Source organism: Phodopus roborovskii, unplaced genomic scaffold, assembly GCF_943737965.1.
Source record: "Phodopus roborovskii unplaced genomic scaffold, PHOROB, whole genome shotgun sequence".
Taxonomy (NCBI): domain Eukaryota; kingdom Metazoa; phylum Chordata; class Mammalia; order Rodentia; family Cricetidae; genus Phodopus; species Phodopus roborovskii.
Genome location: NW_026126541.1, coordinates 28,359,453 through 28,365,232, shown reverse-complemented (window position 1 = coordinate 28,365,232; position 5,780 = coordinate 28,359,453).

Below are 5,780 nucleotides of genomic sequence, written 5' to 3'. Positions count from 1 at the left end.
TTCAGGACAACTTTTAGGACTCCGTTTTCCACTGTGTCAGATTGTCAGACTTGTGCATAAGCACCTTTACCCACTGAGCCGTCTTTCCAGTCCCAGTTGTCAGTCCTAGTTGTTTGTTTGTTTTGTTTTTGTTGTTTGCTTTTTTTTCAAGATAAGGTTTTTTTGTGTAGCTCTGGCTGTCCTGGAACTCGCTCTGTAGACCAGGCTGACCTCGGACTCACAGGGATCCGCCTGCCTCTGGAGTGCTGGGAGTAAAGGTGTGCACCACCACCACCTGGCAATCAGTTGTTTTTATATGGAGACTTGATATTAAAAGAGTATGTTCCACACATTTCCAGAATGCTTCTATAGCATTTTATGACTTAAAATGTCTTTCTCCTGTAACTCTAATTGCCTTTGTTTTCACTGCTCAATGTTCTGTACTGTTCATCAATTGGTGTCAAGTTCTACCAGAGCTGCATACCTACTGTTAGCACAAACAAACTCATTTGCTGCATGCATGGGTCAACTCTTGTTTCACACCCTGTGTGTACCGGTTTCTCTATAAGCTTTGTACACTCTCATCCTGGGACTTCCCTTCACTGACAATCGCCATCTCTACTTTTCTTTTGCAATGGATTCATCTTCTACATTTTTAGTTAAATTTTTGGATTGTTGACTGTATATTTCTTTTTTTGTAGTGGATTCGATGAGTCTTTTTAGTGGAGAGGTGTCAATTGCATGCCAATTATTTAGATCCTTCTAACTTAAAACTCCCCATTGCAAACTGATAAATTGGCATGCTGTTTCATATATTAGACTCTGTGGATATATATTTGTGGTTCATCTTGAGTGATATAGTCAGTCATTGCACATTTTAAGACTCAGTTTTTTTAGACTTCAAGAGTAAGGAAGAAATTGTGATAAATCTATCTTTCTGGAAATTTTCTAGGAGATAGACACCTAGCAGTTTCACCTGGCAACAGTGGGAAAAAAAATCAAATGTTATTTTGAACTTTAACAGATGATTTTCACTCATAATACACAGTCTAAGCTAAAGAAGGATTGGAATTTGACTCAGAAGAATACGACAAGGGAGGAGAAAAGCTTTCTCCTTAACAAGGCCACCCAATATTTGCTAATGACTTATTCAACCTAACATACTTCCTCTTAGGGAATTAAAATGTAAGACATATTGGGAGGCATCCAGTTGCTATAGAATGCAGAAGCGGGGGTGGGGGGGCATCTAAAAGTAAAAGGCATGGGGTATTGAAGTCATGTGTAGTCAGAAATGTAAGTAAATTGAAATAACATGAGTTGTGTAACATCCTGACCATGAGCCATTTCTCTGTTGTAAGTACTTAGTTTCATTTTTTAATTCCCTCACTCCTCTTTACAGTCTATCACCGAGATAGTCGGAGTGGGCCTACGTGCCTCGAATCTTGTAAGAGTAATTAATTAGGATAAGTATTCCTCAAGTCTGTTCTCTCATTTTCATGCCCCTTGCACGAATCCAGTTAGGCCTTCATTTTTGCTGATGTAGCTGATTAGAATAACAATTAGAACTTCAAGGTTTTCCCTCTTCCACCAAGTAACCTTTCTGCAGCACAAGCCATGTCACTCTCTGTGTTCGCAAAGATGCATGTGTAAGCACTGGGCATGTCACACAGCAGTACACCATGGAGCTGGCTTGGAGTCAGTCCCACTCTATATTCCTGGGGGATGGAGAGATGGAGGTAGAAAGAGATCCTGAAGAGCCAGAGGTCACATCACTCATTCTTTTCATCTCTAACACAAAATGCATTGCCAGTGTCTCTGCCTCCGGGCCTCTGCCCCTTTGTTGACTTTAGATGCGCGTGGTCAGCTGTTTACTCCCTTTAGCCACATTATGACCCACATTGCAATTGGTCCAAATTGAAAAGACACAAGTCCTCCCCCTGTTGTCTCTCATTCATTCTTCTCAATCTTCTTACTTAAGGATCAGAATAGCAGAATGCATTCACTGTAACTGGTGATATATTTCTGCTCCCCCCTCCCCTTCTCCAAGGTTGTGTCTTAGGCCAATAAGATGGTTCAGTGGGTAAAATTGCTTGACCTGTAAGTCTGATGACTTGAGTTCAATCTCTGGAGTCTAGGCAAATGTATAAAGAGAGAACAACTCTAAAAAGTTGTCCTGTCACATTCATCCCCCACACCACCTAAGTTTAGTTTTTTTAAATGTATCTTATTTTTAATTGACAAATAGTTGTATGCATTTATGAGATGAATTGTGATGTATGTATGCATTATGGAGTGGCTAAGTCAGGCTAACTGTCCAATCCATCGCCACAAACATTTATTCTTTTCTTGTGAAAACACTTAAATATACTTTTAGCAAGTTGAAATACTATTGCATTATTAACTGTAGCCATAGTGCTTTGCATTAATTCTCCCTCTCTAACCAATGTGACCCCTTTTTAGTTCCTCCCTCCACTGGCCTTTGGTATCCACCATTTTACTCTCTACTTAATACATGTGTGGAACTTTTTAAGATTTTTCATATAAATGAGATCATGTATTATTTCTTTCCATGCCTAGCTTAGTTCATTATAACATTATCTAGGTTTGTCCACCATGCCACATGTGACAGAAAGTCCTATTTGTTTCATTTATTTTTTTAAAGACAATAGTATTCCATTCCATATTGAAAGCATGTCTTTTTTTAATTTTATTTAATTTTATATAGCAGTCCAATTAAATGAAAACAAACATTTATACACAATAGTTGGGAATTTGGGCATCGTTCTTTCCAAACTACTTCCTGCTGGTAAGGGGCGCTGTCTTGGGGGATTCGAAGAAGATTCAGATATCCTGGCTGTAGTCTGTAGGGCTGTTTTGTCCAGCTGTTTTGAATGTAGGATCAGCTTGTACTCTGTTTCAGGCGGTCTGGCGTAATCAAACCACATTAGTCTGGAAGGAATCCACATCTTTTCATTTTCTGTGGAAACAAAAATAGAAATCCTTTTCCCCAGTAACTTGTCCTTCAACTTAAATTTTGGAGTCAAAGCATTTTTTTTTTTTAGTTTAATATATTATTTTACATGTCGATCCCAGTTCCCTCTCCCTCCCTCCCTCCTCCCAGCCCTCCCTCCCTCCTTCCCTCCCTTTTTACCCTCTCTGCCCTCTCACATGAAAGCATGTCTTTTTAAAACATCCATTCATTCATCTATGGGTACTTGAGGTTTTCCATATGTTAGCTATTCTGAATAAGTTTGCTGTGAATATTCGAGTCTGGAGGTTCCTTCTGTTCCACTCACTTTGGGGACACACTAAGTAGAGAGATAGGTGAGTCATGTACTAATTCTACGTTTAGTGTTTTGAGGAGCTTTCATGTTTTCCAAAATGTGGGTACTGATTTATTCAATCAGCAACAGTGTATGAATCCCCCTTTCCACATCCTTTCCCACATTCTCTTTAATGACCTTCTAAAAAACTAATAACCAGTATACAGTGACAGCCATTGTGGTTTAAATTTGAATATCTCTGGTGATTAGAGATGCGGAGTAGTTTTTCATATATCTGCGTCCATTTGTATGCTTTGTCTTACAACATGGTCATTTAGGACCTTTGTCTAGATTGAGGGTTATTTTCTTGCTGTTGAGTTCTTTGCATATTTTAGATGTGATAAAAGTCTGAAATTCTGTTTACTAATATCCTCTTCAAATCTGTGTGTTACCATTAGTTCTTTCCCTGTCACCAGAAACCTTTCCATTTGATGTAATCCTCTTAGCCTATAGTTGCTTACAGTGTTGATGCTTTGGGATCATAGCTAAGAAATCTCTTCAGTCTTTCAGAGCTTTTCCCATACATTGTCTTTTAGTAGTCTTAATTTTGGGGTGTTATACTTAAGTCTTTATTTTTAGCTGATTCTTGCATAAAGAGTGAGGGAAGGGTCTGTTTTCATTCTTCTGTGTGTGAATATTCCATTTCCTAAACACCGTCTCTTGAACAGATTTTTCTACTGAAAAGATTATCCTTTCTCATTGTGTGTTCTTGATAGCTTTGTCAAAACATAATTAACCATTGGTTTGTGGGTGTATGCTTCTCAATTGCACTCAATTACTCAGGCAGATTTGTTTGCTCTCAGGGAGGTAACTTCAGGAGCCTCCCAAATCCATTCTCTACACTGATCCACATCCCTCTAGTTCAAGACAATGTAAAACCAAGTAGCCTTTAAAAAGACTTAATGCATACACTCGATACAAAGCTTTTTGAGATATTTTATTTAATAATCACAAAGTACCAAACACCATACATGCTATCAATGATATGTGAAATGTCACATACACATGTGGCCTATTTTACCATTTTTTTGTGGGGGGGGTAATGTTTCCAAAGAAAATGGTTATTCATAGGAAGGTGTACCCCATGCCTTAAGTGGTTGGGGCAAGGAGTGTTGGAGATATCTTAACTTTCTCTGCTGGAAAGATGTAAATATATGGTTAGCAGACAGGATTATCTAATCCTTCTTCTTCAGTACTCACCTTCAAAGGTCAGTCCTCCAGGATCAACCTTGCTTTGTCTAAATCCTTACCTGTGCTACTTCTCCCTCCATTGGTTGATTTCTACAGCAAATCCACAAAATCGTCAGTGGACACCTCTCTGGGAATCCTTGTGTTATCTAATAGAACTTTGCAGTGACGGAGTATTCTGTTATAACCACTGGCTATCTGTGGCTGTTGCATGTTTGAAATGCAGTCGACGTGACAAAGGAAAGACATTTTTTAAGATTTTCAAACTTTGGTTCAAATCCAAATTTAAACAGCCATATGTGCTCAGAGGCTACCTATTAGACAAGATAACTATTTAACATGAGTCTCCTGTTAAAAATATAACTGTATAAGCATGTACTATTTGTTTTGCTCTAGAACACAGTATTAATTCTTCCTGACTGTATCATTGCACCCACTGGCCAGCACGTCCTATTTTCAGTCCTTCCCTCCACGGATCTTTGATAGCCGGCATCTTTTTTTTTTTTTTTAATTTATTATTTTACATGTCGATCCCAGTTCACTCTTCCTCCCTCCCTTCTTCCCTCCCTCCCTCCCTACTTACTTCCCTCCCTTTTACCCTCTCTGCCCTCTCACATGCACTCTAATCACCCTCCCCTCCCATCCCCCCACCCCAATTCCATATGTAGGGGAATGTCATCCAGTAGGGGTCATGTAGATCTGACAGGTCATGTGAAGTAGGGACTAGGGCTTCTCTCCTGTCTCTAGATTAAGGCAGTATCCCTCCATGGGGGATGTGTTCTCAAAGTCCTTTTGTGCACCAGGGATACATCCTGGCTCCACTGTCTGAGGTCCCTTAGACTGCTCAGTCCTTCTGGCTGAGACCCAGCTAATTTCCTCTCAAATATTTTATTCTAATGCTTTGAGTTTCCAAATACAGTATAAGTATCCTTTTGAAGTCATTAATTTGACTCCAAATCCACAGATGCTGCATTTTGATTGCCAGTCCTCTTCAGGCTTCAGTATAATTTGAGGAGGGTACATCAATTTCCATTTTATATCTGCATGTGTAGATTTCTATCATTTTAAATTACAAATATCATTTTGGCATATCATCAGGGATTTTCATGAGTAATAGGACTATATTACAATATTTCTTGGTATTAAGCATGCTTATATTGGGAGGGTGGTGGTCTCAGAGCCCAAGCTGGCCTTTTAATTTTCTGTGTGAATAAGGATGGCTTTGACCTCCTCTGACCTCAGAAGCATTTACCACTATGCTTGGCTATACTATCTTTAAAAACACATATA